The sequence below is a fragment of the Ambystoma mexicanum genome, chromosome 5p (assembly GCF_040938575.1).
Source record: "Ambystoma mexicanum isolate Mex_15411 chromosome 5p, UKY_AmexF1_1, whole genome shotgun sequence".
Classification (NCBI taxonomy): Eukaryota; Metazoa; Chordata; class Amphibia; order Caudata; family Ambystomatidae; genus Ambystoma; species Ambystoma mexicanum.
In genome coordinates, this window is record NC_090930.1 from 481034083 (window position 1) to 481046504 (window position 12422).

The following is a 12422-nucleotide window of genomic DNA, read 5'->3' on the forward strand; positions in this document are numbered from 1 at the left end:
TGCCTACTTGGGGAAGCAGATGACATCGCTGCCCCAGATCCACGTGGCCTGGTGACATCAACTTGCACCACCACATGGGGCTTAGACTTGCTGACCTGGAAGTCAGCCTGGGAGTCATCCTGTGCCGGGTAAGGTGCCACAATGGGCTGGTCCAACAAGGGCTGAGCTGGGATGGTGTCAGCTACGTTTCCCACAACCATGGGGGGGCATGGGTGTCCCTGATTGGTCCTCCAAACATGGGGGTCTAGTGGCATCCTGCAAATCATGGCCACGTCCCCTACCGCGCCCACCACGCCCACCTTTTGGAGGTCGGCCACGTTTGCCTCCCTTACCGCTTGGTCGCCTCCCAACCATGGCACTGATGTTTTTGTGCGTATGGGAGTAGCAGTAAACGATTGTCCTGGGCAATTGAGGGTGAAAGGGGTAGGGTACTAGATGGAATTCGTACCCTAGTGCTTTAGCAATGCTCTCTGTAACCCCTGGGGGAAGATGACGGGTCACGCAACGCACAGGCACCCGAAAACAAAAAATAACGTGCACGCAACCCCTCATAGACCACGTGCATGGAAAAATGAACCCGCACTACACTGTGGCACCCAGTAACACAAAAATAAGCATACGCGTGTTACACGCAGCCTACAATGACCTCTGAAGGGGTACGCAACACACGGGGCAAGCACAGTTGGTAAATACGTGCGCGACTCACCGTATGCCTGGAAAAAGAATGTGAAAAAATGCGCGTGTGCGCGTTGGCAACACCCCCGCCAAAGGAAGAATTGTACGCTGTCTGAGGAGACAGGACAAAAGAAGAAGTGAATGCTGTTTGAGGAAACAGGTCCAACAAAAAAAATGAACGTTGTCAGAGGTAACAGGGAGTACGAATTTGAAACGCTGTCAAGTAATCACGTGTGAACCGACAAGAAGTACAGAATTCACCCACTCGCTCTCCACAAAAAGCACATACAATGAAATGGGGTCCTACACGTACCTTTTAAAGCGGCCCACACGTACAACGTCACTTACGCGTGTACGCGCTAAGGGCCTTTCCTCCAATTACACGAGCTGACACTCGGACGTGCAGTTTTTGGACGTGTACGATGAACATGCACCCGTGTTGAGGGAAACACCCACGCGTGTCACGTCACAAACGCGTAGGCCCTTTCCTCAAATTACACGCATTCACACGCAGACGTGCAGTTTTTTCATGCGCCATGAGCCACTATGCCCACGTCATGAGGGAAACGCCCACGTGCGTAACGTCACAGACGCGCTTCTGTGCTAAGGGCCTCTCCTCGAATTACACGCAGCCGTGCAAGATTTTCACGTGCCTAATCACTCCGTATCAAGCTGGCCACACAACAACACACGGAAGACCACGCTCCTGCCCAGAAGGCCAAATTACTGCCCCCCAGAGCCCCGAGCACGCTCCCACCTGCCATCTGCTGCTGCCTGCCTGCTGCCCACGTGCCCTTCTATTTGGTGTCTGCACGTCAGCCAGGGTTCCAGTTGCTGTGTCCAACCCTGCTGGAACAGAAGACTCCCAACTGGGATACCATCGCTCCACAGCCCAGCCCCAGGACCCAGTTGCACACCCACGCCTGCCTCGGGGGTCGCCATGTCGGGGCAAACACCATCTGAGACCACTGGCGACCCCCAGCCAGAGAGGCAGAGGGCCACCAGCTTCAGTGTGAAGGAAGTTGGTGTCCTGGTGGAGCATGTCCTGGGGCATTATGATGCCCGCTTCGGAACATCACGCGCCAACAAGGAAGGACAGGAGAGGATCTGGGACGACGTAGTGGTTGCCATCAACGCAGAGGGGGTGGCAACCCGCGACATCAAGCACGTCAAGAAGCGCTGGGAGGACTTCAGGTCCAGGACCTTCCACAAGGCCCGGCGCCTCGCAGACGGGGGCCGGGTCAGCATGAGTTAAATCCAGATGAGGGTCCTGGAACACGTATGCCCAGCGTTCCACGGCCAGATCCTTCCGAGGAAGACCCGTCTGGAGTTGAGTGGTAAGTGGCCAAGCATTGGTGTGTGAGACAGGGCATGTTGCAGTGTGCTGGTAGTCTTATACTTGCCTGTATGTGTGACATGGGCCATGTATGGATGTGTGTGTGCAGGGACATCATGGTCATGCATGTGAGACCAGTAATGTGCGAAACACATGGTTGGTGCATGAGTTCCAATGCAATATGGGGAGCTGTATGGCAAATGCACACATGAAAGCATGCCAGTGTCTGTTCTTGCACATGGTGGTGGTGCGAGAGATGGGTGCTGCTGTCATGTACATGTATGGTGCTCGTGTGTGTGTGTCTGAGAAGTGTATCTGTGACTTCGATACGCCATGGATTCATGACACATGTCCGTGATGATGTGTACATTCACTCATGCAGTGCGGTCACCGTTGTATGCACTGTGTCTATCCACTGTGTCTGTGGTGTACAAGGCATGATGCATGACCCCCGGTGATGTGTGTGCATGGGATCAGTGTGTGCCATGATGCATGTGAGTTTGAAGGCAACATTTTGATTAATAGAGGCCCTTGTACATGGATGCTGATGTTGATTGCAGGCGCCATGCCTGTTTATGCATGTGTGTTGCGTGCATTCACCCATGTGTTGTGGAGGGACAGGATGGAAGTGACGTTAGACACTGCCACTCATGTGTTATTGCTTCCTGTCTAGGTGGGGGTGCAGGGGGACATGAGTGGGGGCCTGCTTGCTTGTACCCTGATGCTTGTGTTCTATGTCTCCCTCTACGCAGTGTCAAGTGAAGAAGAGGGTGGAGACAGCGCTGTGGAGCCAATCGGCAGGGATGCCTCCACTGGGCGGCGACGCAAGGCCCAGCCACCCTCCCAGGACTTGTCATTATCTGCGAGCGAGTGGGCTGCTGCCGCGTCTGCCACTACGGCTGTGGTGGAAGGGCCGGGTGAGCCCCCGCAGGGACTTGCAATGGCGGAAGACGGTGCAGAGACATCCAGGTTGGTGGTCTCCACAGAGGAGGAGGAGCCCGCTACTGTGCCGCACATGGGGCCTGGTGGGAGTGGTACCACTGGTGCAAGTGGTGCAGTCCAGGGCCAGGGTCAGGAGGCAGCAAAGGTCACCTCAGAGGGGCCTGTGCATGTCCCTGTCCTTGACCCTGTGACTGCACCACCATGCACCAGCAGGGATGCCCCGTTCCAGGCCCGTCTGCAGGTAGGGGAGAGTGCCATTTCATCTGCCTCTCCACTACCTGCGGACGAGGGGTCCCATGAACGTATGGGATCCGTCCTGATTGGTGTCACGTTGTGCACGCGTGACATTCGTGATGACGTGCGTTCTTCCTGGGTGGAGAACGCATGCCATCACGAACAGCAGCGTCGCGACGTGGCACTGTTGGGAGGGGCCCTGGTTGGTGGGTTCCTACATGTGACGCGCACTCTGGCAGACCTCTCCTCCTCTGTGGAGACTATGCGCCAGTAGGTCTCCCTGCCGTCTTCCGGCCCAGATTCCACCAGGGCCCACTGTGGACCTGACCTGACCAACACAGCCAGCTTGGTGGAGATCCCATCCCTGCCACAGTCGGGAGTCGGCGGTCCAGCAGGGGCGGACACCACAACTGGAGACCAGCTGATGGAGGATGTGCAGGCATCATCGGACAGGGCACATGGACAGCAGCAGCAGCAGCAGGCTTTAGGTGGGGGCAATGATGGCTCGGGCCATCGACATCAGGGGGGCACGCATCGGACCCTGGAATGGATGTGTCTTCCATGTGGCTGCGTTTGGGCCAGCGTATTGGTGCGGAGCGGCGGCGGGCGGAAGAGGCGCGGCTCACCATGGTCAGGGCATAGTTCTCCATGCATCAGGCATTGAGGCAGGCAGAGTGCCTCGAGGCGACTCACAGGGAGTTGGAACAGGCCATGAGTGCCTCCCTGTGAGACCTCAGGGCCAGGACAGAGGCCCGCCTCCAGCAAATGGACATGGAGTTCGATGATGCCCTTGCCGAAAACATCACTGAGTGAGCCGCAGGACTTGCCCGTCGCCATTGTAAATAGTTTATAGTGTTAGGTTTCCTTTTATTTTTTTATTTTGGGGTTTTTGGACTATGCCCCACACTTTTGTAAATAGTTTTTTTGTTAGGTAGGTTATTAGATAGGTTGCATTTGTTTCGTTGGGCTCATGGACCCTTGAAAATTGTATTGTACATAGTTGGACATTGGATTTATTTGGACATTTTAATTTCATTTCACGCTGGATCAATGGATTTACCTTTTTGCGTTTCATTTGGATTTGGTTTGGTGGACAGAGAGTTTTGGCCATTTTTCTTTTGGATTACTTGGGTTTTTTTGAGGAATTTTATTTTTTTATTTGGACATGCATTTCATTTCATGTTTGCCATTATTTTATGCTTTAAGTACTTTCAATTGGTTTTCATGTTAATACATTTTGATCTTTTACTTCAATGTGTGGGATTCACTCATTGGGTTCATGCATGTTGACATGTGGGTTTACTCAATCAATGGCAACCTGTGTGTGTGTGTGTGTGTGTGTGACGGACATGTGTTGATGTACATAGTTGACTTTTGGTTTGTGTCATGAGATGGGCATGTCACTGCTGGGTGGGTGGGTGAGCAGGGGGACATGAGTGGGACATGAGTGGGGGCCTGCTGGCAGATGCCCCTCAGTGCTGGGGGCTGGGGGTGCAGGGGGACATGAGTGGGGGCCTGCTGGCAGGTGCACCTCACTGCTGGGGGGTGGGGGTGCAGGGGGACATGAGTGGGACATGAGTGGGGGCCTGCTGGCAGGCAGGTGCCCCTCACTGCTGGGGGGTGGGGGTGCAGGGGGACATGAGTGGGGGCCTGCTTGCAGGTGCCCCTCACTGCTGGGGGGTGGGTGTGCTGGGGGACATGAGTGGGGGACTGCTGGCAGGTGCCCCTCACTGCTGGGGGGGTGGGGGTGCTGGGGGGCATGAGTGGGACATGAGTGGGGGCCTGCTGGCAGGTGCCCCTCACTGCTGGGGGGTCGGGGTGCAGGGAGACATGAGTGGGGGACTGCTGGCAGGTGCCCCTCACTGCTGGGGGGTGGGGGTGCTGGGGGACATGAATGGGACATGAGTGGGGGCCTGCTGGCAGGTGCCCCTCACTGCCGGGGGGTGGGGGTGCTGGGGGACATGAGTGGGAGCCTGCTGGCAGGTGCCCCTCACTGCTGGTGGGTGGGGGTGCAGGGGGACATGAGTGGGGGCCTGCTGGCAGGTGCCCCTCACTGCTGGGGGGTGGGGGTGCTGGGGGACATGAGTAGGGGCCTGCTGGCAGGTGCCCCTCACTGCTGGGGGGGTGGGGTGCTGGGGGACATGAGTGGGACATGAGTGGGGGCCTGCTGGCAGGTGCCCCTCACTGCTGGGGGGTGGGGTTTGCAGGGGGACATGAGTGGGGGCCTGCTGACAGGTGCCCCTCACTGCTGGGGGTTGGGGGTGCTGGGGGACATGAATGGGACATGAGTGGGGGCCTGCTGGCAGGTGCCCTTCACTGCTGGGGAGTGGGGGGTGCTGGGGGACATGAGTGGGGGCCTTCTGGCAGGTGCCCCTCACTGCTGGGGGGTGGGGGTGCAGGGAGACATGAGTTGGTGATCATATTGCAAGGTGACATGTGGCTTGGCTGGGGGGCATGCCCATGGTGGATGGGCTGCCTGCGGGACATGACCAGGGGTGCAGGGTAGTCCCCTGGGGTGTGGGCTGCCTGCAGGGGCCGTGGAGGGGGTAGAGGGGACACCTGGGAGGACCCACACTGCCAATTCACGTGTAGGACTCCCCGCGCACCACACTGGATACAGGTACCCCGCTCTGACAGCTAAATCGCATGTGAAACTTCACGCGCACCCCTGAAATACACAAACCCCACTCTGACAGCAAAATCGCGTGTGAAACTTCACGCGAACCCCAGTAATGCACGTACCCCGCTCGCACAGGGCCAGTCGCGTGTGACACTTCCCGAGAACCCGAGTAATATACGTACCCTGCTCGCACAGGGCCAATCGCATGTGAAACTTCCCATGAACCCCAGTAATACACGTACCCCGCTCGCACATGGCCAATCGCGTGTGAAACTTCCCGCAAACCCCAGTAATACACGTACCCTGCTCGCACCGGGCCAATCGCATGTGAAACTTCCCGCGAATCCCAGTAATACATGTACCCCGCTCGCATAGGGCCAATAGCGTGTGAAACTTCCCATGAACCCTAGTAATACACGTACCCCGCTCGCACAGGGACAATCGCGTGTGAAACTTCCCGTGAACCCCAGTAATACACGTACCCCGCTCGCACAGGGACAATCGCGTGTGAAACTTCCCACGAACCCCAGTAATACTCGTACCCCGCTCACACAGGGCCAATTGCGTGTGAAATTTCCCGCAAACCTCACTAATACACGTATTCCGCTCGCACAGGGCCAATCGCATGTGAAACTTCCCGCGAATCCCAGTAATACATGTACCCCGCTCGCATAGGGCCAATAGCGTGTGAAACTTCCCACGAACCCTACTAATACACGTACCCCGCTCGCACAGAGACAATCGCGTGTGAAACTTCCCGCGAACCCCAGTAATACACGTACCCCGCTCGCACAGGGACAATCGCGTGTGAAACTTCCCGCGAACCCCAGTAATATATGTACCCCGCTCGCACAGGGACAATCGCATGTGAAACTTCCCGCGAACCCCAGTAACACATGTACCCTGCTCGCACAGGGACAATACTGTGTGAAACTTCCCGCGAATCCCAGTAATACACGTACCCCGCTCGCACAGGGCCAATCGCGTGTGAAAATTCCTGCGAACCCCAGTAATACACGTACCCCTCTCGCACAGGGACAATCGCGTGTGAAGCTTCCCGCGAACCCCAGTAATACACATACCATGCTTGCACAGGGACAATCGCCTGTGAGACTACCCGCGCAGCGGGGTACGTGTATTCGGAGGCGTGGACAGGGATTTATGCGCTGTACATGGCGCACGGGGAGTGGTTGGGGGCGTAACTGGCGCTGCTGCAGGGTCGATGCGCCACTCTGCACCACGGCTGGTTTTGGATGTTAAAATCCATGAATACGCTGTGCACAGAAATGGATTTTAGCGGACGCGGCTGGAACAGAAAGTCACACGCGCACACTGTGCGCCAGCCGCATGCGCCACTTCAGCGCTGAATTCTATGAATGACCCCGTTAATTTCAACTCTCAGTTAAACCTAAGACATGTAGCTACATCCACAACTAAAAACCGCATTGCGAAACCATGTATTTGACACATTTTTATAAAAGATTGCATAGTGAAATTTAGGCGCGAATTTGCATTTGTGCAAAAGTTTACACGTGTAAATTCCCATTCAAAGTGTTTCTTAACTTCCATTCTGATTTAAAATGTGTACTGTTGATCATACTGTAGTTTATGTTGATTAGAACCTGTTCAGTGTTACTCTCATAGGAATTTCTATCAAATCAAGGATTTTTGCACACTTTTCCTTGTTTCACACAGCCAGTTTCACCTGTCATTTTGGAAGTGTAAAAATTCCAAAAACGCTTTTCTCTCTCTCTTGTTTGGGGTGGGAGGATTGCATTCAAACCCTGTACATTGTTCTTCATTCCTAAATACCCGCTGCTTACTTACATCTGTGTAGAATTGCTCATTTGTGCATTAAGAACTTTGCAGGGGGACACCTTAACCTAAGCACTATCTTTTCACAAGCCAAAACAGTTCTTTTTCCTGTGTTTTATCTTCGGTATTGCTATAGGTGAATTCAATTGCTTTACTTACTTTCTGAATTGTTTTGTCACCACATTGGTGATTGCTGCCTCATATATACATAATAGTGAGCCAGACATGTGATGTCATCAGTGATGTCATCAATGACATTTGTGATGTCATCTTTGATGTCCTGGGTGTTAGTCTTAGCAGTGCACGGTGGTGGTGCGAGTTATAGTTGCTTAGCTTAACATAACTGGCGAATTTCAAGGTTTTTTCGGTTTTACTTGGAACCATAACGTCCCTTTAACAAAGTTTTTTCACTGAATTTCAAAGGTTTTTAGGAGCGCAACTTAACCATAACGTCCCTTTAACAAAGTTTTTTTCACTGAATTTCATAGTTTTTGAGTAGCACAACTTAACAATAATGACTTTGACTTTATATACATGTCATATGGAACTGACTAGATCTCTTCTTATGAACTTGATGTCCGCAAACTTATTTAATGTTCGCAGACATGTTTGGAGAACAGTACCACTACCTAAAAACTGCGAGGGGGGGAGTGGGGTATGTTTGATTGTTGTATCATAATATAGGAACATTTAACATATTCAAAAAGCAGCACACAAACACATTATATATAGTAATACATAAGAAATGTAACCCATATATGTAACACACTAACCATTCATTTAAATACAATATGTTCTGAAATGGAATACACCACAAGAAGATAAATTGGCTTCCACCATAATTACCTCACAGACACAACAGAACTGAGAACAAGAGCAGACCCACTGATTACATAGGACATATCTTACCAGAAATAGTAAGTGTACTTAATTTTATTCATATATTTATAAACTTTCTGTATTAGATTAAAAAATATATTATCTTTTTTTTTTCTCACAGAAATGTCTAGTACTCTGGAATGGCTAGAGGACAATTTCCCACATGAAGAAATGTCACAAGATAGTGAAACTAATGGTAAATACTTTATAATATAAACCATTTAATTATTATTATTTTGTATACATTTAACATATATATATATTATTTTTTTGTACAGAGCATACCAGAATAGAAAAAACTTCAGAAAACCCTGTTATGGATAACAGTCTTCACAATATAGAAGAAAAAATGGATGTATTGTTGGCTAATTTTAATAATTTAAAAACTTTTGTAGAAAATTATTTCAAACCAAAAACCTCGTACCATTGCCCCACATGTACTTGTCCCTCCTCACCATATCCCAGTCAATTATCCCCAAACCCTCTCCATAATCCAAAACGTTTTGATGAGATTTCCATCCCTTCTTCACCTAATACCAATCATGTTGAAACCCCAAATTCTCCTGTTTTTGTTTCTGTTTCTGCCTCACCTTCTCTGTCATAAATTATTAATATATGTTAAATAAAGTTTAATTTTTATATTGTATTGTGAATAGTTTCCGTTTTTTTTTTTAAAACAATAAAAGTGTCCGCGGACAGTGCGAGTGTTCTGAAATGTTCGTACATAAACGAAAATGGAGGTGTCCTGAAGAACACCACACCTGTTCCTACTGTTCGCTAGCAAGTTGAAACTGTTCTAAGAACACACGTGGTGTCCTGAAATGTTCGTAAAGAAACACAAATTAAAGTGTTCTAAAGAACACTATATCTGTCCGTAATGTTCGCTATCAACTTAAAACTGTCCTAAGAACAGAATTGGTGTCCTGAAATATTTGTAAATAAACGAAAATGATGTGTCCTGAACAACAGTACAACTGTTCGTAGTGTTCGCTAGCAACATGAAACTGTACTAAGAACACACGCGGTGTCCTGAATTGTTTGTAAACAAACAAAAATTAAAGTGTCTAAAGAACACTATACTTGTCCGGTACTGTTCGCTAGCAAGTTTAAACTGTTCTAAGAACGCTATTGGTGTCCTGAAATGTTCGTACGTAAACGAAAATGGAGGTGTCCTGAAGATCACTATACCTGTTCGTAGTGTTCGCTACCCAATTGAAACTGTTCTAAGAACACAATTGGTGTCCTGAAATGTTCGTACATAAACTAAATTACACGTGTCCTGAAGAACACTATATCTGTCCTTACGGTTCACTACCAAGTTTAAACTGTTCTAAGAACACAGGCGGTGTCCTGAAATGTTCGTTTCACGTGTGACGCACTTTTAATTACTTCAGAACCCGAACAGTGTCCGTAGGACATCAATGCGCATGCGCTAACCAATCTCTGTGCACTTGGTGTCCTGCGGACAGGCGCTTCCTTCGCTGACTAGTTCGCAAACAGATCATATGACCGCGCCCACGCTCATCGTGTGTCCTGAAATGCGGACACTGTTCGTGTCCCCGAACAATTTAAAAGTACATTTTCAGTTAATCCATAATATTTTTCAATAAAATCTCACCATGGCACAAGTCCCACATAGCAATCTTGAGTTTCTATATACCTTTTGAAACTTTCCGATCCTTTTTTTGTGTTCGATCTGTCCGCGGACAGTGCGCATGTCCGCGGACCGCGCACAAGCACCCCTATAAAAGACCACGCCCAAGAGCTTTTTCCCATTGTGTTTCTGCTATTCTTCAGAACACAGTGATTTTTGCTGCCACCTGCAGACTGCATCATCATCGAGATGGCATCCTTGGCTGCTGAACTGCCACTTGGTGCTGCACCTGCTTCAGCACCACCCCCACCCCCTCCACCACCACCACCTCCCCAAGGGCCTGAAGAGGGGAACATGAGTGAGGATGCGGAGGAGGAAGAAGAGGATGATGAGAATGAGGTAGAGGAAATCCCTACTACCCGCACTAGGCGTGAGTCTTGGGTGTGGCGGTTATTTACCATTCATGGGAATGGTCCTAAGGCTCATGCGAACCGTGTTACCTGCAATGAGTGCAAAATGATACTCAGTCGCGGGAAGCACGGTAAGTACAGCTTCGGGACCACTACTATGAAGCGACACCTGAGGACATTTCACTCTGGGGCTATTTGCAGGGCTGTACCTTGCGAAGAACATAGCAGGTTGATTTCCTGTACTTCATCCTCTGTTTCTGATCCTGTCACCACAAGGACCACCTCTGTGGGACAGCGTCTTTCTCAAGCTGCCTCACAGGCCATACAGAATGCTGATAACCATTACCTTTCGAGGGCCACAGTTGTATGTATGTACTGTGAAACAATACTCTGCAGGGAGGAGCGACTTCGGAGTGCTTTTGAGACTATCGTCTCATAGCACGAGAAGACCTGCTTACTACCCAAATAAAACCCACTCTATATCTTCCTCTCTCAGCTCGCCCTTTCTTATCCCTGTGGTTGGTGTCCCCCCCTTTACCCTCCTTTACCCTCCTCTCCTAGTGTGTCGTGTCTGAAAAACCAAAAAAAATACAAAATTACAAAAATTAAAAAAAAATAAGGCTCTTTTCAGAGCCGCCTTTCCCAGTTAAAAAATAGAAGTGAAAATAAATGAAGCAGGGCTCTTTGTATTTTTTAGAAGTCCGCGGACAGTTCGCGAACATTAAAAAAATTGGGTTGCTACTCCATCACAAACATTGTAATTTTCTCTGGAAAGAAGTGGTGGCTCTGAAAAGAGCCTTTGGGCGGTGTTTGTAAGTCAAAAAGTGTAAATGCTTAACATCTACTTCAAAATCGTTGTTGTGATTCCAAAAAAGGTCGCAATGCATTTTGTACATTTCTCAGAAAAATCTGATTGCCAGCATCAGTAAAATGACTCCATCTCTGCGAAAAATGTATGTACTACAAAACATAATATTTTCATTGTGAAAAGAAGACATGCCAAAATCTCTTAGAAAGCCACAAACAGCCTTATTAACATTGTGCCTTGCTTTTTCCATTTGTGGGCCAAATGAAGAAGAACGAAGCCACATTTGTCTCTGCGCAATCCGTGAAAATATCACTTGAGAATTAGGAAACATGTCCATAACCTTCCTAAGTCCTTCTTTCATAGCAAATTGCAAAAAAATTCCAGTCACATGTCCTAAACTGTTCCCTCCACAATGAATTACAATTATGTCTGGATGTTGCTCTGTCTCCAAAGTAGCACAGAGAGGTAGCAAGTCAAACCACTTCATTCCACGTACTCCATCCCAGTGTACTTCCACATGTGGGAATCCAAGATCTACAGCTACTCCACAGCTTTCTGCATGCACCTTCAACCAATGTATCCACGAATCTCCTAAAATCCAAACAATCTGTTTTCTGAAACACACAGCCATAGCTATCTTTTGTTCTCTCAGCAAAAAGAGTATCTGAGAAAATCTCTCCTGGCACAACACACCCACCAAACTTTCCTGACCAATCCCTTTCAGTGCTTATTCTCATTTGCATGACTTGTGAACCCAAAAATCCCCGGATGTAACTCCCGATGTCCGCGAACTACCACCATGTCCGCGGACATATCGTAACATGAACAGCCCTTCTACCATTTCCACTACACTCTCTCTGCCATTCCCTCATTGGATGTAGCTAAAAAATCACATGACCATGCACCAATCACATTCAAGACCTCTAGATCTAACTGCATCATCATAGATCAGCACTGCAAATGTACTGTGAATCTCTCTGAGTACCAGTGTCATATCATTGGCAAGCAGCATCTACCTTGCAGCTCTATGCATATCCATATGCTTGAACACAAACTTCAGGTATGCATATTTTCTGTATAGTAGATGAACTCATTTTCAAACAGACTTT